At 52.6% G+C, this 24124-nt stretch overlaps 1 protein-coding gene and 1 long non-coding RNA gene across 7 annotated transcripts in view; both read left to right on the top strand.

Moving 5' to 3' along the window:
• Window positions 1-24124, top strand: part of KCND3 (potassium voltage-gated channel subfamily D member 3) — a 141803-nt gene that overhangs the window by 37442 nt on the left and 80237 nt on the right. The gene's annotated exons all lie outside the window — the stretch shown is intronic.
• LOC308549055 lies at window positions 280-23680 on the top strand. Of its 2 annotated transcripts, none has more exons than XR_013997703.1 (3): window positions 280-353; window positions 1480-1722; window positions 23462-23680. It is a non-coding gene; the product is annotated as an uncharacterized lncRNA (long non-coding RNA). The 2 variants fall into 2 exon arrangements; XR_013997704.1 differs by lacking the exon at window positions 23462-23680 and adding an exon at window positions 4465-4653.

The raw sequence follows: 24124 nt of genomic DNA, 5'->3' as shown, positions 1-24124 counted from the left end.
GGCTGTGCCCTGTGAGTGTCAGGGCTCCCACAGTCTTCAGAGAAAGGACTGAGACAGCAGAGCAGGGACCCCAAGGTGCCACTCAGCAAGGACCCTGGCATCTCATCCCCATGCACTGAAGCGAGGCAGGAGCTGGGATGGCCCGGTGTCCCACAGGACTCAGCTCATAGTAAGTAAGCATCCAACAAACACTTGCTGTTTCCCTTATCAAACTAAGTCCATGTGGCCCAGGCCTCCTGGTCCAGGTGGGCAAAGGGCAGAGGTGTTTCTCTCACACCTCTGAGTCCCCAGGGCAGTGAGCTGACAGATGCAGGGACGGTGAAAAGAAGCTGGAGCTGGCTGTGCAAGGCAAGGTGAGCTGATGATTATTGGCAGTAGGTCAGGGCCCCTTCATCCATAGGACCCCTGATGGGAGACTGATGGGCCTCTTGCCCCAGGGAGTACTTGTCCTTGCTAATTGTGTCAGAGGATAGCTCTTCTCTCCACCAAAGGCAGCTTCTGTTCTGCTTTTAGAAGCTCCAAGACCCTATTCCAGTTGCAAGTCTGAGTCTAGAGATCCCCCTGCCCAGAGCCAGGGCTCAGGTCCCCAGGCCAGCTCCCTGCAGGGCTGTGGGTGCCACTAGCCCCTGGCTGCCTGTCATCTGCTGGGGATTAGGATGCCCTTTTTTGTAATTCTTGTTGACATTTCATTTCACACACTATTAAATGAACCTCTCCAGAAGGCACAGAGAGAAGTTTGCTTTAGCAAGAGAGGAAAAGTAATGTGTGCTCTGGGGTGAAACAAGGTCCTGATTGATCTCCGTGGTAAAAACCTGAGTTGATATGGAACCAGGCCCCCCGGCCCCCAGGAGCAGGTCATCTTGCACAGAGGACCTGTGTAGCACCACTGTGTGCAGCAAAGGCAGGCTCTCCTCCCCACACTGAGACTCTTGTGTCTTAACCGCTGCCTCTCATGACAGGCAGGGCCCACACCCAGCCAGACTGTTTGCCTTCCTGGGCGCTTAGTGAGTGAGGATAGGAGACAGGTCAGGTTTTATGGGTGAACTTGGTCCACAGCTCCGAGGTCACGACCCTGCTCTTCGTTTTATCCCCGAAATAGCAGCTGCTGCTCCGCTGAGATCAGTTTGTCAGAGCGGGACACCCTCCCTTCCTCCTTGCTGGCCTGCCTCCCTGCTGTCCTTTGACAGATTTTCATTGAGCACCTACTTTGTGCGGGCACCAAGAACAGGAGAAGGGAGCTGAGAACAGTAGTAAAGGAGGCAGATGCTGTCCCTGCTCTAGCGGGACTTACTTGAAGAAGGGAGACGAAAGCATTTAGTTACCACAAAAGTTCAAAAACTTGATCGGATGTTGGAAACACTCTACTGTCCCCTCCCTGCTAGTCTCCTAATTCCCTAAGGAGCCCCTGCCCAGGGGCCTTCGCAATTACTTCTTCCTCCCCTGACCACTCCTCCCCCGGGGAACCCTCACTTCTTTCAGGATTCTGCTCAGTTGCTGCTTACCATGAGGTGTCCCATCAGCACCTCGATGGAATGTGCATGTCCCCCACTGCTCTGCACCCTGTGCCCTGCGCCGCTCCTCTCCTCGGTGCTCATCACGGTCATCGTCACCGTCACCGTCAGACGAGTGTCTATTGGTTATGTTGCTCCCAAATCTCCAAGAATGAGGGACTTCTCTGTTTTGTTTACTGCTGTGCCTGGCTCCCAGCTTGGCATGTAGAAGGTACTTAATATATTTTTGTTAAATATAGGTTCCATGCTCTTACACGAACGAGGAGAGTGTCTGGCAGGAAATGGGCATTTAATACATAATGAATGAATGAATGAATGAATGAATGAATGAATGAATGAATGAATGAATGAGCATCCTTAGACTTGGCCCAGACCCTGGCCTGAGGCAAACCTCTGACCTTCTCTGGCCCTGGACATCCTTGTCTGTAATTTGAAGGGTTCCTTTCATTGCTAACAGTCCATGATTCTGACTTTTTGTGAGGCCTCAAGTCAGCGAGGAGTCCCCTCTGGCTAGAGTGAGTGGCCTCGTGGGAGGAAGTGAGCTGAAATGTTGGGAAGGTAGGTTGGGGTCAGAAGGCAGCGAGGAGTGACTGAAGGTTGATGAGCTGGGCATGGCTCCATCAGTGTGGCACTTTTGCAGCACTAACTGGTCAGGTGCACAGACTGGGCGGGGGCAGGGCTACGACTCATAACCTCTGTCCAACCCTTCATCAGGCTCCTCTGCCGATGTGTGTGTTCAGAGTAATTAAAGTGTCTGTTTAGTCATTTCCAAACCTAGTAACATGGAAAGAAAATCGTAATTGAAATCTGGCTTGATAGAAACACAGCGCACAGTGTTAATACCGTGTTCTTGGAGAGCAGGAATGCTCGGTCAACCTGCACCTCTAATGTCACCAGGGCTCTTAAGAGAAGATCCCATGTATCTAAGTGCCTCGGATGCCTTCAGGACCACATGCTAACGCCACAGAAGGGCAGGAAGGGGCTGAAGCCGGGTTGAGGCCTGTCCCCTTCTCTTGCAATGTTCCTGGAGTCAGGCCGAGAGGTCAGGAGGCCCCCCTCCCTGTGGCCTCTGTCCTGTCCGTCGGAGGGCTGGGCCGACGGCCGTCTCATGCCTGCGGGCATGGACTTGTTCTGATGAGGAGAGAGGTTCTGGAGGGATGAGCGCCCGCCCGGTGGGGCAGCCAGCCTCCTGTCCCCTGAGTCGGTGAATTCCATTGACAGGCAGACATCCTTGTCATCCTCCTGGTGCGACCAGGCTGCACCCCGCCCCCCGCCCTGGAGCCGGGTGCCCTGGGCAGGGCTGGCAGGATGGCACAGCGCAGGGGCTGGCTGGGCTTCGCGGGGTCAGCGCGAATGGTAATGCTGCCTGCGGAGAGGATGCCGAGTGGCCACCGGGGTCACTGTGTCTCTTTCCAGGAAGGGACTGTTCTGAGCCTCTGGGAACTCGGGCTCACTGTGTCCACAGTGTACTCATCTCACCCCTCCGCTCCCTCCCCCAAACCTGCTCCTGTCCGTTGCTTCTCATCTCTGCACATGGCCCATGGCCTGTCCAGGAGGTGGCCCCAGCTGGGACTCACCCAGACTTCTCCCTTCCCCACACCCGCACCCTCGCACCTGCCCGCTGTGCGCCTCCTGAGGAGGCCGACGCACTCACGGCCGCTCTGCGCGTCAGGCCTTGGCGCCTTTCAGGCACGGTTATGCTACTGGCCTTCCAGCTGGTCTTCCCGTCTCCGGTCTCACCCCGTCCAGCCAGCCCGTGATGAGCTGCAAGAACATTTATTAGCCATTCATTCATTCATTCATTCATTCAACAAGCATCTGTTGAGTGACTCATGAGCCAGGAACTGTGCTAGGCACTGCGTGAACGAGAAAGCTCATTCTAGTGGGGGAGGGAGACAGTGACCCAAAATCACACGGACAGCTCTCCTGTTCCCGTGGGTTAGAAGCCCCGTGCAGGAAGGGAAGGAGGACTGAGAGTGTCGGCAGGGGCTCTAATCCAGGCCTCCCTGAGTAGGTGATACTTAAGCAGGCCCTGAAGGGTGGACAGGCCTTAAGTGGTGGCCAAGTGAGAAGTCACTTGGTGAGGTGGCCGGGGCCTTCCCTTCAGGTCTGGCTACCCCTTACCACTCCAGCCTCAGCTCTTGTGTGTCCCCTGCATGCCTTGGCGTGACAAAACTGACCGTCCACCCTCTGCTTTCCGCTGCCGGGCACCTTTGCTCTTGCTATTTCCTCTGCCTAGAATGCCGTCCCACTCCCCTCCCCTGGCCACCATACTAGCCTTCAAGGCTCAGACTCCTCCTCCAGGGAGCCCACCTGGTTCTCCACTTCAGCATTGTCATCCTGCCTACCTTGTCATGTTTTTCTGTTCAGGGGTCTGCTTTTTCCATGCGACCCTCACTCCTCCCTGACCCTTTTGCTTACCTCCTGCTGGCATGTGACAGAGACTTGCTCAATATTATTAGGCTGAACAGCCTGGACTGAAAAACATGCCCAGGCTGCCAGGAAGTGGTCACCAGCCTGGCCACTCAGGCTCCCAGCCCTGAGCTGACAGCTCCCCCAGGGCACAGCCAGCCTTCAGACTTGGGCTCTCTCCATCTCTTTATCAAAACACAAGCCACACCGAGGCAGTCTGGGTGTGCGTGCGAGAGTGTGTGTGCGAGTGTGTGATCAGCAAATTCACAGAAAGCACGATTTATCAGGATAAGATGTTTCCATGTTTCCTGCATGAATTACAGAGAGCGGGCCTGCGCTGCGCATTTTGCTATTTTTGTAAGGCTGTCTCACAGAGCTTCTTTTCCTATAGCGCGTTTGTTGGCATGATCACACGGGGCACATGTGTGTGGATGAGTGCAAAGTCGGTTGGGGTGTTCTGTGCCAAGGGCAGGCGCTCCGTTCTCCCTGTTGCACGCTCACCCTCTCTGACCTCGGCCCCTCCTCCCACACACCTGAACAGGTAAAGCTGGCCCACTGGTTCGCAGCAAAGAGCACAGGTTCTGCCCCTGTGCCCGAATGAGACGAGCTCCAGTGCAGGAAGGGCTGACACGGCCTGGCCTACGAATGCTCAGCAGCTTCTTCGTCGCCGTTAGCATTGTTGCCATTTTAATTAGCACGCAGTATTTCATTATCATTATCACCAATTGTATCACCAAAGTCCTCCACTCATTGCACCCATTATACTAAAGATTTGCATCTCCCGGGGGGGAAAGGACGTGTTTTACTCTCTGAGCAATTACAACCAAATAAAGACAAGATATTGAAATGACTCCATTCATGTAGATATCTCTCTACATAAATGGGTAAAAACAGGCAAGTCAGCTATCTGGGAGCGCGGCAAGCAGGTGGCTGCACCAATAATCCGGAAAGCCAAGGGTGTGAGCTCTATGGGTGACTCGGAAATCCCTCTGCAGTCAGAGCATCGGCGGGTCCGGTTGGACCAGTTTTAAAGGTTTTGGCTGATGAGGATCTGGAGGAGCTTGTTATAAGGTGGTCGAATGTATAAAGGGTCCTGTTGGCGTGGACTCCAGGGATGGTGTTTTGGGGAAGGTCCTTGTGGATTTGAGCATCAGCTTAGAAGCGTAGGCCTGTGTTTATGCACATACTCTGTGTTCCATATGTGCTGAATGCAGGGGTGGATGTGGCTTTACGTCTGGTGACCTCCAGGGATCCCTCCCTGCCTCGGTTTCAACAAGAGGCGACACTTATCAGCCAATTGACCTGGATCAATAAACAAAAATAGGCAGGCTAGCTGACCGTTACTAAGTGTGAGTCCTATTACAAGCATTAAGTGCTCTCTGTGTATCAAGTCACGTAATAACCACCACAAGGCCCATGAATTAGGGACTGTTAGTGTCCCTATGGATGGGGAAACTGAGGTTTAGCAGGTTGAAGCACTTGCTCAGTTAACCAACTGGTAGGTGAACAAATGTGGACATGGTGTCCAAAGCCTCTGTGTACAGCTGCATCTCTGCCTGCACTGTGCACACACAGGCATGGGGCGGAGACACACACACACACATGCACACGCCACAAACACACATGCTCATATATGCTCACACCCATGCTCTCACAGCACACACCACACACGCTCATGCACATTCACACTCACACCCACGCATACACACGCTCGCACACAAGCCACTCACACTCGCACACGCACACTTTCTGGCAGATTTGCATCCCTTTTGCTTTCTTATTAAGGATGACATTGACATTTCCAGAATGCACACCAGTCTGGCAGGGTGGTGGTCTGAGATTAATGTGCAGATTTCCTGTGGGTCAGAGGATTGCATTCACTGGGTCTGTCTACGCCTCCCACGCCAGGGACTGAGGCCCCTTGCTGTGGCCAGCATCTCCTAGCTCTGGTGTCCGTGATCCTGTCGGTGATCAGCTGCCCTGACCCCTTGGCAGGCTTTCATTTTTAAGGACCATAAAACATGGGCTTGGGCAGAGCCTCCCCTGACCAGGCCATGCCTTTGACTCAGATGCCCCCCTTCAGGATAGAGGTGAACGGGCATGGGGGATGGGGAGCCATGGGGGATGGGGGAGTCGGCATACCTTGGCAGGCCTTGTGGCGCCAGGAAAACAGCCTCCCTCCTGTGCCCCTCGCGTCATTTCCAGGCCATCCTCACACCACCAGTGGCCCAATTACAGGCTGGAAGGTACAGGTTCCTGGGAAAGATTACGACATGTTCTCACCGGGACAGAAGGTGATGGCCACCTGGGGACAGTGACATCGGGGCCCAGGGCAGCCTTGACCTCGGAGCCTGCTGTCCCTCCCTTTGAGGCTGGTGCTGCCAACTCTCAGCTGCCACAGAAGGACACACAGCCTGTTTAGTCCCTGCTACCTCTCCTCCCACCCAGGGGCTCATGGATTCAGAATAAAAATTCATCTTAGGAGCTGCCTTTAGAAGAATACAATCAGAAAAAAATCGTAACATACATTGTCAACATCAGAGCCTGCATTTTTTAGGACGGGGCTTAGCCCTGGGGGGGCCAGAGCAGCTGCTTCTGGTCATACAGAGGGGAGGGCAACGTTGGAGTCTCAAACCCCACTGTTGCCATCGCTCGCCGCTCCCCCATTTCTGTGAACAACACTGCACAAGCCATTCGTAGCTCAGTACTTCGTTCCCTCATCTGTAACGTAGGAATAGCCCTATAGAGTCGCTGTGCTGTTGGATGAAATTACATCAAGCAACGGCTGTAAAGTGTCTAACACACAGTCAAAACTACCAAGTCTTCACTGTGTTCTGTTTTTTAAGAGCGGCATAAAGCGTGGGCTTGAAGCTGGAGAGCTGCTGAGAGAGGGAGGAAATGGGGAGGCCTTGGCAATACGCAGAGTGGGTTCAGAATTAGGACTTGTCTGCGACGACAGGGACTGGCCTCGGTGTCCTCATGAGGGAGTGCAGAGGCCTCATTCCATTCGCAGATGGAGCACATGAATACAGCAGACTCCAGAGGCGAATGCAGAGGAAATGTCTAATAAAAGTCACTGGAGTTCTGTGGGTTTAATCATGGAAGGCTTCCTGGAGGAGATTAAAACCAGGCTCGGGAAAGCCCATCAGCTTTGAAAGGCGAACCTTGGCCTCCCTGCCTCCTTTCCCACATTCACACCACTCTTGCCTTGGTGTTGCTTTCTGGACGCCTCTCCGCCCCCTACCTAAAGAGGCTCGTCCCCAGAGCAGCCGCCCTTGACATCTGGATGAAATGCTACTATAATTCTGTGCGTGCTCTCCCTGGAATCCAGGGCTCCCCACCACAGCTCCTTACAGGAAGCTCACGTGGAGCCCCAGGGGGAAGTTGTCCTCTCAAAGCTGCCCCTACCTCGACCCCTTGTTTTGAACCAGGAAAAACAAGAGAGAGACCAGAATCCCCATGTTGCTGGAGGAGAAACTGAGGCCCCGAGGGTGTTTTTTTTAAGTCATTGACTCGGTCACAGGATGATACATCGCAGAGCGGAGCCAAGAGGCCTCTTGTCTCTGTCACACGTGGGTGCAGTCAGCGGTGTTTTATGGAAATCACTTTTCTGAGTGGGGGTGGGACCCAGCCGGGGACCAAGGACCAGAGGCAGGCAAGTGCCAGGTCTAGGGTGGCAGCATCTCGGTCCATTGCTCAGCCCCTGACTCGGCTGTCCGGCCATCCAGCGCTCGTTGAGCCTTCCTGCGGAGAGAGCTGAGCAACCGCTCTCCTGTCCTTGGAGGAGGAGCACATTCAGGTGTCGTGCTAAACAGACAAGGCCCCCTGCCCGGGGTGTGTCTGGGTTCAGTGGTCGCTGGAGGCAGAGAGTGGGTGAGACTCTCTTTTGGGTTCCCCCTCAGGCCCAGGATTCATAGGGGGCCTTTCCTGTTCACTGGCACCTCAGCTTTCAAGCCATTTTGCTGTGAATCCAAAACCCAGTCCCAACACAACTTTTTGTTTTAAAAAAAACACAAAAAAACGCCAAAAATCAAAAACAGTGAATTGCATCAAATCGCCTCACTTTGTCCCGCATTCCAGCAGACTTTCTAAATCTGCCTACCTAATTAGCTTCTCCTAACCCAAAATGCGATTAAATCTGTATTAAAAATATCCGCGAGGAGTAGGATCAGACACACCTGAGCATTTTCTAAATTTAGCGAAGGACAGTAGGCTCCGGGTTACTTTAATTGGGTGCAGGATTGCTGCAGGAATACATTTTAATTTGGATTTCCAGAGCGTTTCTCTCGGTCTCCTGCTTTTAAATTGCGTAGCAGAGGAAGGGGGAGCTTGACGGGGCCCGTTCATAGCTGCCCTCCCTCCAGGCTTCGTCTCCAGCTGAATGAATGAGGCGAGGCTGCTGGTGGAGGAGGGGACAGGCGAGAGGTGTTCCCTCTGCTCAGCTCCACACGGAGTGGCTTTGATGGGTAGCAAGGCCCAAGCAGGGCTCTGCGGGAGAGGTGGTTGTGGGGTACCCTCAGCACCTTCCCTGTCCCTCAGCTCTCCTGGGGAGCCCCCAGTATTCCCCACTGCTTCCAGCTCTCAGGAGGAGGGGGCCCTGCTCAGACCTGGGACAGGCACAGGGAAGGAACAGTTTCGACCTGGAGGTGCATCCCGAAGGCTGTCTGTTTCTTTGCTGAAAAATAAGTAGCGATTATTATGATAATTATAACTATGCCGATGTCCCCCCCAGGAGATGCCAAGGCGGGCTCCTGGCAAAGGGCTTGAATGAGTTCCCTGATTGCACCTATTGCCTCCATCACTGGCAGAGGCCTGGGAAGCCCAGCATCTGGAACCACTAGGTGCAGTCGGTCTTGCTGGCTGGAGAGCTGAGAAGGGCATGGGGGTGTTACCCAGCTGGAACCTCAGAGGAGGCCTGGCTGCCCAGGGTCCGGAGGTGGGCAAGGTCTCCGGCTGGCTGGCTGGCTGGCTGGAGTGAGCATGCCCGGCTTCCCCTCAGGGTTCTCCACTCCCTGCTGGAACTCTTACACCAGGTGCTTGCAACTGATTTTCAATTTGCAAAGCAAAACACATTTGCATTAATCGGAAAAATCCACAGGAAAGACTGTTTAGATTTTAATGCAGCTGCCGGAGCCTGTCGGATTCCAAGTTTGCAGGAGGCTCTATTAACCCCAATGCCGTCACAGGCTTGCTATCTCTCCTCTGAACAGTCCTGTCTGCGGAGCAGAGATTTCCTCCCTTGGTCCCAGGCTGGGTGGCCTTTTCCCCAACACTGGAAGGCAGGATGGGAGGTGCAGGGAGAGAGGCTGTCACATCCCACAGTGACTTTGCCCCAGGAAGAGCTGTGTAGAGAGTGTGTGAGGTCTGTGTGGGGCTGCCCGGAGGCCATGGGCCAGGACACCTGGTGAGAAGCCCTTGGAGAGAGGCCCCCTTGGAGATCTTGAAGGGCAGGGGATCCCATGGGGCTGAGCCTCAGGGGGAGCAGGAGAGCCTCTGAACTGGGCCATTGACTCCCTTGCATCCCGAGCCCCCCCTGCAGTGCCATCATCACTCAGCAGGCCCTTGTTGAGCTCCTAGGTGAGAGGCCCTATTCTAGTCATGTGGGATGTAGCAGTGAATAAGATAGAATAAAACTCCTGCCCCCATGGATGTTATATTCTAGCGGGGGTTGATAGCCTAGAGATACATACGCAGGAGAAAGCAGCACTTAGGCGGTGAGCAGTGCTGTCTGGGGGACGCTGAAGCAGGGCTCCGGGGTGGAGCGGGCCGGGCAGGGCAGCTTTCCACGCGGCAGGCGGGAGAGGCCCTTTCAGAGGTGAGCTGCAATCAGAAGGGAGCGAGGGACTGAGCCAAGCTGCTGTCTGGGAGGAGGAAAGTTCTGGAAGAGGGAGCAGAAGTGTAAGTGGGACCGGGCCTGGGATGCTCGAGGCCCATCAGGGAGGTCAGTGTGGCTGGAGAGGGGGAGATGAGGTCAGGAAGGCAGGAGGGACTGGGCCACATGGGGCCTCAGAGGTCAGAGCCCTTTGAGAACTGGGAGTGTTCCCGCTCGAACTGGAATGCCTGCTTTGCTCTTCTTTCCTGCCCGTGGAGTGTTCTAACAATAGGCCAGGATCAGAAGAGCCTTCCCAGTCAGCGCAGCTCCCTCTCCTGGTGCCCAGAAGCAGGGACCCTGCAGGTAACTTCCAGAAACACGTCTTAGAATCTAACCTGGTGTCTATACGGAGGTATCCGTACTGTTAGCAGAGGCCAGAGCTCTGGAGCAGGAAGGGTGTCAACTTCGGAGCCACTTTGAATCCTTGGGCTGAGGAGTATCCCATTGTGTGTATGAACCACAGTTTCTATCCACTCATCTACTGATGGGCGCTTGGGGTGCTTCCATATCTTGGCTATTGTAAATAACGCTGTGGTGAACATAGGGGTGCATATATTCTTTCAAATTAGTGTTTTGGGTTTCTCCAAATATATACCCAGGAGTGGAATCACTGGGTCATGAGGCTGTTCTGTTTTTAATTTTTTGAGGAAGCTTCATGCTGTTTTCCACAGGGATTGCACCAGTCTGCATTCCCTCCAACAGTCTATGAGGGTCCCCTTTCCCCACACCCTCGCCAGCACTTGTTTGTTGATTTATTGATGGCAGCCATTCTGACAGGTGTGAGGTGATATCTCAGTGTGGTTTTAATTTGCATCTCTCTGATCATTAGTGACATTGAGCATCTTTTCATGTGTCCATTGGCCATCGGTAGCAAATGCCAGCGTTGACCAGGGTGATGATCCAGCAGTGAGGGGCAGGTGCACCCTCGCCTGCGTGAGCCCCAAGTGATGAAGGGACATTCAGAGAGGCTGCTTCAGTCCCCAGGCGGTTGCCTCCTAGAGTGGCATCGGGAAAGCCAGGATCAGGGGTTGAACTGGGGCTTGTCCAGCTCCGGCCTGGTCTGGCTGGGTGAACCGCTTCCCCACTCTGGCCTCCGTTTTCTCTCTGGGGAATGAGGGGAGTGGATTGGATGGCCTCCCAGATTACCCCAGGGCTCACTGTGCCTTTGCTTGGGACAGGCACCTGGGAGTCAGAAAAGTGGTCAGAATCAGGCCGGATACATCTGGATTCGATCTCCAGATCTACCAGTTCCCAACTGTGTGACATGGGATGTGTTACTTGCCTCAACTTTCACAATAGGGAGGTCTGGACAGTTAAGTGCTACAATATATATAAAATGCTTAATGCTGTCTGGTACATACTTGCTCAATAAATTGTCACTGTCACTGCTTCTTCTTAACTGCTCTCTTGTATAGTTCTTATGCACCATCACAGAGCAACGTGGCCCGCCCTAGGGCACCCCCCAACCCAGCGGAGGGAAGCATTGTGCTATAGGAACCACAAATCGTGGAGATTAATCACACACAACTATTTGCTATTGACGTTAAATTCACCGCAAAGTTACCCGATACGTTCTTAATGGAAATGCATAATTGTTTCAGAGCTGCACAATAATTAGGCATCAGTGGTAAGCTAGGCATGTAAATGAAAATAATTAGTATATGTAATAATTAGGCAAAGAAGGCATTTTTTATGATGAGCTGGGAGGAGGGAGGATGGTAGGGCTGGGGAAGAGGAAAGGACGGGTGAAGGATGCCCCGGGCCCCATCCTTTTATCCCACGGGAGAGGGCTGGTCCCTTTTCCAGGTCACAACAAGGCCAGACCCCATGAGCCATCCTGCCCCAGGCTCCAATACGAGGGTCTGACAAACCACTTATCCAGGTGCTCTCCAAATACTGGACTTGTGACAAGAAAAGAAAGGACACAACTGACTGTCCCTGGGGGTCTCCAGGCACCCACGGGGAAGGGACTCCTTTCTCTGCCAGGATAGTCAGTGCCTGAGACAGTGGCTGGCCCGTGGAAGGCCTCGACCCATATCTCTTGAATGAATGAATGAATGAATGAATGAATGCATAGGAATGCCTGAGTGTGAGATGCTGGTAACTGAGGAGCGATGGGAAGAGTGGAAAATCCTGGGGGAGGAAGAGAGGAAACAAGCAGGGGTGCAGTGGCCCCTCGGGAGACCCTAGAACAGAGGAGTGAGGCGTGTCGGTCCTGACACTGGCCCGCTTGGCCTGCTTCCCTGTGCAGTTCGCTGTTCGCTGCCTCAGTTTTGCGCCCTGTGAATTGGAGACAATTAGGCTGAGATATGGAGTAAATGAGTTAACATAGTGAATACACATAAAGCGCTTAGCCCAGGGCAGGGTCCATCATCAGGGCCGAATGAAGACATTTATTAGCCATCTTTATGGCTCGTCTGTAAACGTCGGCGTCTCCTGGAGCTGAGTCACTCACTTCTCTAGTAGCAGAGAGCTGGGCAGATGGAGGGAGCGACAGGAGGCAGTGCTCACACGGGAGCCCTTGGTGGAGACAGGACTCGCAGCTTCAGAGCCTCTGGGTCGTTCTTTCATTCACTGAGCTCACGTTTCCAGTCACTGAGCACCCAGCGCGTCCTGTTCCAGGAGCCTGTGGTACAGAACGCGACAGGACAGGCGCCCCTCGGAGCTGACAGGCAGCAGGGAGGAGGGCTCATAGACGAATAAAATATTCAGCGTGTCAGTCAGTGCTAAGTGCTGTGGAGAGCAATTAAGGGGGGGGGGGGGGTAAAGGGAGCCTGGGGTGGGGGTGCCCTAAAAGAGAGTGCTGCGTATGTGTGTCTGTGTGTGTATTTGTGGCTTTTCTGTGATAAAATTTGAAATCCCAGGCCAGCCAGAAGCTGCCTTCTCCCCACGGTCTAGCCTGGATTTTATACCTGGAAGGCGGGTGGTGTGAAATGACCCACCTGGGGTCATCCAGCTAGTAATACTGGGCAGCTTACCTGTTAAGCCAAGAAAACACACTTGTACAATGATAATTGCTAACATTTTCTGGGAGTTGTCCAGTGAACGCCCCTGTGCGACACACGAGGACATTTCTATATCCTTCTAAGCGAGTGTTCTCAACCCATTTGAGGAAACTGAGTCCCAGAGAGGTTAAGCGGTCTTCCCAAGGTCACACAGTTAGAACCCAGGTCTGCTTGTGTCTGACTCTAGAGCCTGCCCCGTTCACCACTTAAACTGCTGGTCAGAAAGGCCAAAGGTAAACAAGGACTGGGAGTGAGAGTCACGCGCTGAGAGAACAGGCTCTGGATTCACATCCTAGGGCCTGAATCCTCGCCCAGCCACTTACTGGCAGAGTGACCTTGAGCAAGTGTCACAACCTCTCCGTGGCCCCGTCTGCACAGTGGTGGAAGGAGCAGGAGCCTGTGACAGTGCTGTTGGGAGCACTGAGTGAGGTGACCCCCATAAGGTGCTGAGAACAACGCCTGACACAGAGTCAGCACTGTGTGTGTCAGCTGTTGTCAAGAACGGTAGTCAGGACTCCCACTGCCAGCCCCTCCTGGTGGCAGCGCCAGCTGACCTGCCGGAGGAGCTCAGGGTGAGCCCCAGCAGGGGAGTGTGGCCTGGCGGATGGGGACCCCTAACACAGGCAGGACCTGGGGCTGCAGCCTGGCCCCGGACTGTGGCTGACAACACCCCTCTTGGTCAGGTGGGCCCTGTCACCTCGAGAACGTGACTCAGACCCCTCGCTCCAAGTGTGCCCCTGTGAAGAGAGAGATGGCCTCATCTGCCAAAAAAAGCTGTAGACACGGCCGGGCAGAGACCCCGTTTGCAGCAGCTCTTGCTCAGCACGTCTCCGTAACTGGCATGCTGTGGGCACACACTCTGGGGTTGCAGAATGCCAGCACCCAGAGGAAAGGACTCTCGCAGCCTGTGCCTGTGGCAAGGGGCCTATGCAGCCCTGCGAGTGGGGAGCCAGGCCGGCGGCCCCTTCCTTGCTCTGCCCGTTCCCCCAGTCAGCTGACCACAGAGGTCAAGGGCATTTGATGTGAGGTCTGAAGCATCACCTGGTCCCTGCACATGTGGGGGGCGTCTAAGATGTGGGGACAACAGCAGCGAAGGCCTCGGTCTCACGGCTCCCTGCGCAGTGTTCACTTACCGAGTGCGTCTGGCTCCTGTGCCAAGGAGGAGATGCGATCAGAAGGATGCTCTTGTCCCCCTCGGGGTCATAGCCAGAAGCGATATGTTTCCCCCTCCAGGGAAATTAGAGTCAGGTGTGAGGGAGCCCTTGTCGGAGAGGAAGACAGGTCAGGCTGTTATTTCTCAAGGGCCTCGTGTCCTGAAATAGCCTAGGGCTGTGGCAGCCCTGGCCTCTCTGCTCCTCCTAGGCTGGCAAAGACCTCACAGGGAGGCATCTTCTGAGCTCAGGGGGCCCTTGGCTGCTCTGCTGGGATGGCTGTGTTGCTGGGAGGCCCAAGCTGAGCTGCCAGCCTGTGGCCTGGTCTCCTACCCACATGTTACAGCCAGAACAGAAAAGCCACCCGAGCCGGAAGCGGGAGCTAGAAATGCTTTTGACAGTCTGTGCAGCCGGATGGAGCCCCGGTGTCCACCTCTCTTAACAGTGTCCTGCAAGGCCTGGTGTCCCCAGAATCTCAGATGCAGCCTGGGCACCATGTTTATTGCTTTAGTACAGCCCTTAGCACATGCTATGGTGATTATTGGTTTCTGTGTCCATCATCTTATTTTCTAGACTGTGGCTCTTCAGGGGGACGGTGCTTGGGTTACCTGCCTTTGTTTCTGCTGTCCCTGCCCAATGCCTGGCACACAGGTGCTGGTGATCCTTTGTGGAATGGATGTGCCCGGAGGGAGGGTGGGAAGAGTGACACTAGCCTGGGTGAGCCATCTCCTGCGGGCTGCACTCCTGCAAACAGAAGCCTGGTTAGGGCTGTGCGGTGGTCATTGCCTGTGGTCATGCCCTTTGCCCAAGGTACAGCTCATGAATTCCCCTGGGGTTAGAATCCTGAGCCCTGAGAGTCTATCTGCCCAGCAGCCGGACACCCCCACCCCTCAGCCCAGCCCCCTCTGGCCAGTGGTGCTCACAGCAGCATTTCTTCAGGGGAGCGGTAAGGAGGGTCATCTGCCTGCCCTGAGCAACAAGCCTGGCATCTCCACTGAGGGGCTGGGAGCTCCCGAGGAGGGAGGGAATAAACGCCCCCACCATTTTTCATTGGCACAGACACGTGTGCTGCCTCCGTAACTGGAGGCACAGAAATGCATTTCCAAGATGTTGACCTAGGTGTTATACCGCCAGAGATTAGAATCCTGGAGATGAAAGTGAGAAGGTCACACACGTGCGTGCTCGCACATTTACCTCCCTCCCTCCCACCAGGCCTGCTGTTCAGGTGGGATCCCAGCCAAGGGGCAACTGCATATCAAGGTCCTGCCCTGAAGCCTGGTGGGATGGCGACCTGAAGCTGGTTGGAGAACCAGAGGTGGTCATAGGTAGGGCACAGAAAGAAGGAAGATCATGGGAGGACCTGAGGGCATCTCCTAGCTTTTGAGACTCAGCCCCATGTTGTGGGATCGGGTGGTAATGACTGCGGGCTGGGCAAGGGGACCAACAGGAGGCCACCTGGGAGCCCAGGCTGCATGTCTGACACTGTGCTAGGCTCTATGCACCCACATCCATCCAGTGAGCCTGCCCTGTCCACCTTCCACGTTGCTCTTCTCTAGAGTTCTGGAGAACGTGCCATTGCTCTTGGAATGGCTGGGCTGTAAGGGGCCTTAGAGGCCACATATTCCCACCTGTTCATTTTGCCAGGGGGAGCAGGAGGGGGACTGAGGTTGAGAGGTCAGGCAGTGCGCAGGCTCACCCAGCCAGTGGGGGCAGAGCCAGGACAGAACCAGGCCTGTGGACTCATGGCCCAGTGTCTGGAGCGCGCAGGAATAATCGGACCTGGGTGTATATATCTGCTTCATCCCCAGACATAAGCCTTAGGCAGGGCCGTTATCAGTGTTTCCGTTACCGAGGAGACACTCAATAAACATTGATTGGATGCTTTATAGTGCTATCTCACCGAACCCTCAAAACTGCCGTGTAGAGCAGGGGCTGCCTTTCTCCTGTAGATGAGAAAACCATGGCTTTAGAGAGGCCAAGGAACTCGCCTGAGATCACACAGGCTGGAAACAGAACATATATTCAGATGTGACTTCAGAGCCCAAATGTACCTACCTGGCTAGGCTCCAGCTTGCTCCCTATGTTCCAGGTGCTGTTCCCAGCCCTTGCGTGCACTAACTTAATTTCTCCTGCTAACAACCTATGAGAGAAAGGCTGTTATTATTCCCATTTAAAGGCACAGAGAGGCCCAGCCGGTGTTGCATAGCGGTTGAGCATCAATCCATGAACCAAGAGGTCACCAGTTTGATTCCTGGTCAGAGCACATGGCCTGATTTCGGACTCAATCCCCAGTAAGGGGCTTGCAGGAGGCAGCCAATCAATAATGTTTCTCTTTCGTCGATGTTTCTATCTCTCTATCCCTCTCCCTTCCTCTCATTCTAAAAATTTATAGAAACGGGTAAAAAAATAAATAAAGGCACAGAGAGGATAAGTATCTTTCCCCAAGTCACACAGCAGGAAGGAGCAGAGCCAGGGTGTGAATGCAGACTTCCTGACTCAGAAGGATTCACTATTCATACCGTATCGCACACTCAGTGGACGTCTGCTGGATGAACGGACAGAAGGACAGAGCAACTGCCGGCAGGTCTTCGGCTGCACTCTCCACACATGGTGGCTGCACTGTCTGAACTCTTCCCCTCCGACCAGGACCACATCTCCTCTCCCTGAGACACACACTGAACCCGGGTGCGTGGCTGAGCTGGAACTGGCTACAGTCTCGGTTTCACCTTGAGTTCAAGGCGGAGGCTCCAGGCAGGGCCTCATAGCATCTCCCTTCCTTTCCTCCTGCCAGTTGCCACCCTGCTCATGAATTAAAGATGCCGCCTGTGGCCACGGGTTCATAACAGCCTCGCCTCCTTTGTGTTCATCTGGACAAATTAGGGCTGCCCAGAGGCACTCTCAGGCTTCAAGGCAACTAATACCTGGAGACAGAAATGTCTACAGAATGAGTTTTTACTGCCTTGAAAACAGAACACCGTGGCTGTTGCAGTAACTTTAAATTTGTTTTTAAATCACTGCTTACCCACGAGCTCTCCCCTGCTATCGTCACCGCCATAATGCCTTCTATTTAGGCATCCACGTTATCTCCCCAGGAGCTCAGAGCCCTGGCTTATCACGCTGATCTTCCTAACAACTCTGGGAGAGGCGAGGATAGGACGCTCTTTCAGCTCTATTGCAGAAGAGAAGAATCAGTTCTGAAAATAAGCAGCAATTCCACCTTTCCTATCCGAGGCCTTGGAGAAATCAGGGTGTTGATGGTGCTGTAGAGGGAAAACATCACTGGCAACAGAACCTGTACTCTGCTGTTAACTAGCTGTGTTACCTTGGGCAAGTCACTCACCCTCTCTGGGCTTTAGTGAAGTGAGAAGTTTGGCCTAAGGTGATTTCTGAATTAAGGTGCTGCTGATGTGAGTGGTTAGGAGCACATTATTCAGAAACTGGGGCTTGAATTCCTACTGTGCCCTCCCTTACCTGTGGCCTTGGACAGCATTCTATACCTTGCTTATCAAAGTCCAAGTTCAAACCAAGAAAACAGAGAGAATTTAATACAGGGAATTGGTGAGCAGGTGACAAAGAGTGAGGAGCCAGATTAGGGGGCAGGGGTAGGCAGAGATCACCAGGAAGCCACCACTCCCGAGGGGAGGCTGTGTCCCAGGAGCCCTCCCCTTGGCATCACTCAGCAGAAGGTGGAACTATGGTGGCCGTTTGGAGGGAGAGACCACACACTGCAGAGAAGGGAGAGAGAGTTACCCTGGTTTCTTCCCTCCCCCGCCCTCTGATCTTCTGCTTGTGCCTCCCATTGGCTGAATCCAACTGGAAGCCAATTGGTACCGGGACACACGGGAAAGGTAGCAGGCCAGGGAGAGCGCAAGGCGTGCATCTCAGGGCCAAGAGGTGCGGGACAGGCACGCTCTCCTTACCTGAGTTTCTCCGCCCGAAAATCGGGAATGACAACACGGCCTGTCCAAGGCGCGGCTGGGAGGATTCTGAGATCACGCATATAGCGTCCTGGATGATATGTGAGCACCTGCTTAATGAGAACTCTTACGTATTAAGATCCTCTGATTCTGTCCTTTGTCGTTGACTAGGAGTGCGTGCGTGTGTGTGTGTGTGTGTGTGTGTGTTGAGAACTGCACTTCCCTCCAGTAGAGGTTGGTCTCTCCTTGAGGAAAGAGCCAAGTGAGAAGGAAAGCCACGGAAAAAGATCTTTCGTTCGTTCGCCAATTCGCCAATACCACTAAACCAGAGCCTTTGTACTAGGCCCACGGGACAGAGAGATGCAAAAAAAAAAAAAATTGATCCAGGCATAGACTGCAAATTAAATGGTAAGTTTTGCACTCAGATGTTTTTTAAAATTATTTTAGAATTTAAATTAATATGCAAGATAAAGCGTTTTGTCCAAAGGGAGCCAGACCAGAGCTCACATTTCCCAGCTCACCTTTCTTCCTCTCCTTTCTGCCCACACAGCCCTAATGTCCCTGCCTTATCTCAACTCTGCCTTAATGAGCTCTGAGCATCGGGGTGATGTGGGCCTGCGCTGTTCTTTCATGTACAGGCCATTCTGTGTGGCCCATGCAGCCTCATTTCCATCATTTTCAGCCTGCTCTGGGCCCTGGGCACAGCCCATGTTCCCTGGCCATCTGGCATCCAGCAGGGTGACCGCAGGAGGACTGGGGGTGGGAAGACCACTCCCTCAGGGCTTTGGGCACCACTCCATGCTAAACACACCTGCCAGGCAGCCCCTGGTGCTCTGTGCTCCCACCCCTGCCCCGGTGGCCTGGGGATAGTGGCAGCCTCTGGTCACTGCTGTTCTGAGTGGCAGATAGTAGGAGCTTAATCGTGTTAGCTTTCCTTGCTCTCTGGGCATGGCTTCCATCTTCTTCCTCCTGGAGTCCCACTTCTGGGTTTGCCAGCACAGGGCCCGGCCTGGAGTCAGCATCCCCAATATGCAGGGTTTGGGGAACGAAGATGCTTAGACAAGGAGATACTTTGCAAAATCTTCCTCCTGAGCCAGGAGAGCAGTTGGTCAAAGGAAGAGATATCGTGGACAGTGACCTGCCCTCCAGGAGAGGAGCGCACAGGTGGGCATGCCAGGGGGGAGCCCCACGTGGTTGCAGAAAGGGGGGGCCGTTGCGTGGGATGGCACACACACACGTACTGGGTGGCATGAGGGGGGCACCTCCAGTGTGGGGTGGAGCTGCAGAGGGCCTGGGGGTGGACATGAGTGAAATAGGAGGAGCCTGGGGCAGGTCCCACTCAGCCAAACGCACCAGCCCTGAGCAGGGCGCGCTGTGGGCCTCCGGCTGCCCCTCCAGCTTACGCTTGGTCTGGGGGGTTTGGCAACAAGAGGCAGAAAGAGGAGAGGGGCGAGGAGGAAGCGGCCGGCACGGGGAGGCTCAAGCGATGCCAGGCAAGCTGGTACTGGAATTATTTGCAGTCCATATGCCAATTTGCTTTGTCATCGCCTGGCTATTTTTAGAAGCCACTGGCGTATCTAGGAAACCAGGATCTGTTGACTGTGTTTCTTCGGTGTGGGGAGTGTGATTATTTCCCGGAGATGCAGAAGGAATGCATGCGGCCGAGCTGTGGGCAGAGGACCTGTCGTTCCCTGGGTCAGGACTCGCGTGGAGAGTGCCTGCGTGGCCCTGTGCCCCTGCCCTCCCGCAGGGCTTGTTTCTGCCCAGTCGGTTGTGAGTCCAGGGTCTGGGTGACCTTTCCCAGATGGAGCATCGGCGGGGAGTGGAGGCCTCCGTTTCAGCCACCAGCTGGAGGGGTTAGGTGGGGTTCCTCCCCCCTCCCTCGTGCTCCCCATGACATCAGGTCGGGCAAGTGCCCAGTGGCCCTGGGGCAGAGCTGTCCTTTGCTCTGTTCCTAAGAAGAAGAGGAGGAGAGGGGCTGGTATAGCAACAGCCTGAGCTCTGGATTGGAGCCTTGGAGCCCCATCTCCCTGCATCCAGGTCAGCTCCTTCAGGGACAGTGTCATTCATTCAGAGAAGAGTAGCACTTGTTTCCAATCAAGTCCTAAGGCTCCAAAGATGCCACCTCGGGAGGGAGAGGTGCCAGCTTCAGCTGGGTTAATCCTTTGGTAAGAATGTGGCTGAGGGGTACGCCAGCAAGCGTTTGACAGAGAACCTTAAATTTTGAGGTTTTGTGTTTGTTAGTGTGTAAATTCGCCCAGCCTGCTTCAGGGATATTGTCCAATCAGGATTAGATTGGCCACTTTGGTAAGAGACAAAATGAGGCACTTAAAGTAAAATTCAAACCCCTTGCCCTGGCCTTCCGGACCTTGTCTGATGAGACCCCTGCCCCCTCTCCTTGCCCTCAGGACATTAGCCCCTGTGGCCTTTGCAGTCCTTGCATGTGCCAGTCTCATGCCTGCCTCTAGCCCTTTGCACCGGCTGTTTCTCCAGCTTCCCCCAGATCTTCTCAGGGCTGCTGCTGCTTGTCATTCATGTCTCAGGCAAATGCCACATCTTCAGAGACGCCTTCCCTGAGCGCTCACTGTGTCCAGAGCTGCCACACTGCCCAGCCATGCGCCCACCATCAGCTTCTGTCTGGTCCCATTTCTCTCTTTTCCTCCCTTCATAGCACCCATCATTACCTATATTTATCTTAATTTATACTTGTTTACTGTCTGTCTCTGCCATCCAGAATGTAAGCATATTGAGGGCAAGGAATGTCTTGTTTACTGCTACATCCCCGGCATCTAGAACAGCACCTGGCACGTGGTAGGTGCTTGAGGAATTTTTGCCGAATGAACGAATGAATGAATGAATGAATGGATGAATGGGGCCTTGAGGTCAGACAATTCCCTGATCTCAGGCTCTGGGCTAGTGCTGCTCAACACAAGGTGTTCTCAACAGATTTATCATCTCTCCTACCATCCCCTGGACAGCTCCCCTCGTCACCCCTCCTCAGTGCCTCCCCCTACAGTGCCTTCTACACACACAGACAGTGGAAATGCAGACATGACTTTAACGTTACGTGGCAAACTTTTGCGGGTGTAACCCACACACAGAAGAATACTCTCACGGCTCCGATAATCCTGTTCTATCATCTCTAGTTGTGCTTCCTGGTTCATCATTTACTGCCTCCAGCCTGGAAGACTACTTCCTATCAGTTCCTTTTGGTGACAGGGGAATTAAGTTTTGGGGTTTTTTTGTTGTTGTTTTTTGTCTGGGCCTCATTCATATTAAAACTACTCTTTCTACTACCATTCTTTGCCCATCTCAGTAGCAGGTATCTTCTGCTCTTCCCAGAATTCCTCTGCATCCCCCCAAGTACACGGACTTAACCAGCACCCCAATACTTGCTATAATGTAAGCAAAGTGTCCATGTGTCTGTCAGTCCACGTATACACTCCTGCTAATATCACTTGTTCTAGAGTCTACTTTGTCTGATATGGTCGCCCCAGTTTTGTTTTTATCATTTTCTTGGTCTATCTTTTTCCATTCTTTTCTTTTAACCTACCTGTGTCTTATATTTATAGTAGATTTCTTATAGACAGCACACAGCTAGGTCTTCATTTATTAAATCTTACATGACAGTGTTTTTAGTTGAAGTTTTTAGACCATTTATATTTAATGTAATATGTTTGAGTTTAAGTCTGTCTTGCTACTTACTTTCCTATTGTCCCATCTGTGCTTTGTTCCTGTTGTCTTCTTTTTCTTCCTTATTATGTATTAACTATTTTTATGATTCCATTTTATCTCCATTGCTGCCTTATTAGCCACAGCTCTTAGTTTTGTTTATTTTAGTGAATTATCTGCAGTTCACAAGATACAGTCAAACCTCGGTTCTCAAAAGCCTCTCATCTTGAACAACTCGCTTCTCAACCCGACAGCCCTTTCATGCTGACACCTGTGTGATCAGTCATACGTCTCTCAGGCGACAGGCAGCTGTTAATATAATTTGCTATGATTTTAATCTAAGTTATTGTATTCTTTCATTTCTAGAAGTTTCCTTTGGGTCATGCTTATATTTTCCATTTATAGCCTTATCATATTTCACAACATTCCTGGGCATATATATTTGTTACAGTAATTTTAATATTCTTGAATGCTAATTCCATCATTTCTGTAATTTCTGAGTCATTTTCTATTGATTAATTTTTCTCCTGGTTCTTCGTCTTTTTTTTTTCTTTCACTTTTCTGCTTGCCTTGTTGATTTTTTATTGGATGCCACACATTGTGAATTTTACTTTGCTGGGTGCTGATTATTTTTCCTTAAAAAGTGGTGGCCTCTGTTCTGGCATACAGTTATTTGGGATCAGTTTGATCCTTTTAAGGCTTATTTTTAAGCTCTCTTAGGTTGAGTTGGAGCTGCCTCTTTAGCTCTACTACTAAGGTAGTGCCTTTCTGAGGACCCTCCCTGATGCCTTGTGCATTTATTATAAGGTCTGTCTGCTCTGCGCATAAGAAAACGAACTCTTCCCAGCCCCACTTAAGTTCTGAAAGTTGTTCAGCCTGATTCTTTGCGGTGGCTCTTTTCCCAGCCTTATGGAGTTTCATTTCTTGTATGTACAAATCAATATTTAGCCAAAGATTTAAGGGGATCCCTTTCAGATATCCAGAGCTCTTCCCGCTATTCTGCCCTGAACGTTCTAGCTGCCTTAGTTTCCTTGAAGTCTAAGGGGCTGGCTTCTGTGTGGTTCCCCTTCTCTGTGCTGCAGCCCAGAGACTGAGTCCAGACAGTAAGATGGCAAATTTTTAGCCCCCCATTATTTGATTTCTTTCTCTCGGGGATCATAATCTTGTGCTGCCTGCCTGTTGTCCAATGTCTGGAATCATTTGTTTCATATATTTTATATGATTTTCCAATTGTTGAAGACAGGAAGGTACCAGTCCCTGTCACTATCGTGGCTGGAAGCAGAAGTGGCAGTATGTATTCTCATTATGCCCATTTTAAAGATAAAGAAACTGAGGCACAGAGAGATTAAACAGCTTGCCCAGGGTAACATTATTCTTAACTGGCAGAGTCCAGAGTTGAGTCCAGGTCAGCAGTTTCCACTGAACTATCAGCTCCTTGAGGTCACAGACCTTGCCTGTCCTGTTCACTGCTGTGTACTAGGCACCGAGTACAGCACCTGGCACACAGTTGGTATTCAGTAAATGTTGAATGAATGAATGAATGAATGCATAATTGATTGACCAATCTGGGACTGAATGGAGCTCTTCCCAGGAAGGACAGAGAAGACACTCTTTTTTTATAATACACCCAAGTTGTGTTTATATAATCCCACCTGAGTGGTCCATGCTGATTAGCAAGTCCTGGGACCCCAAGCCCCACAGATACTCTGTTAGCTACCCCTGCACGCACCTTGCATACCCGCCTGTGTGGAAGCAGCTGCTGCTCTCTAATACCAAATCTGCCGTCTGGCTCGCGCATTGAAACATATCATTTTAATCATGTACTTGCAAGCCAGGAAGCCAATTTGCATTACAAAAGTCAAATTCCTTTCCCCAGTGGCAGCCATGCAAGAAATCTGACCTCTTTTTCACTTTTGTCCAGAGTGGAAGTCGTGGACAAGTAGGAGCTCATCTTGGTCTGAGTCATTCAAGAGAAGAAAGGTCATCTGGCAGAGCACACCTCCCTCCAACCTCCCTGCGCCCTACCCTACATGTTGGGGGCTGGGGGGTGCAAGGAGCCAGCATTCTCTCTCAGTGGTGTCCGTATCCAGACCTATAAATCTGTTTGAGATGATGGCAGAGCAATTGATTGAAAATTATATGCCCACTTCCATATTTGCATAATTTTGCATATTTATTTTATACCCAAATAAACTCATTTGGATTCTCTCACTCCTCTTTCCCTCCTGCTTTTGATGTATCATGGTCTGGCTCAGCCGGGAAAAATGACCAGTTCTTCTGGTCTTTGTTTCTGTAGAAGAAACAGGTTCTTCTCAGGAGACCTCAAGGCTGGTCCTGGCCCAGCCCCCCAGAATTCACTCCTTTGCTCCAGAACCCGGGCATCGCAGCCTGGTGATGTCCTGGCCGGCTGAGGTCTGTGCCCAGCTGTGGTGAGTGGAGGAAGTGGAGAGGGTGGGGAACTGCTTGTCAGGAAGATTTCAAGCAGACAGGTGTTGGGCCGCCCTGCAGACGAGTGTCTCCCCGGGGACTAAGCTGCTGTCACTCTGGGTAATTGGATTCTTGCTCCCCAGCAGGACAGGCTCCA

This window comes from Miniopterus schreibersii (assembly GCF_964146895.1).
Source record: "Miniopterus schreibersii genome assembly, chromosome: 19".
Lineage (NCBI taxonomy): Eukaryota > Metazoa > Chordata > Mammalia > Chiroptera > Miniopteridae > Miniopterus > Miniopterus schreibersii.
Note: the sequence above shows the minus strand (reverse complement) of the source record. Positions and strands in the feature narration are given on the sequence as shown.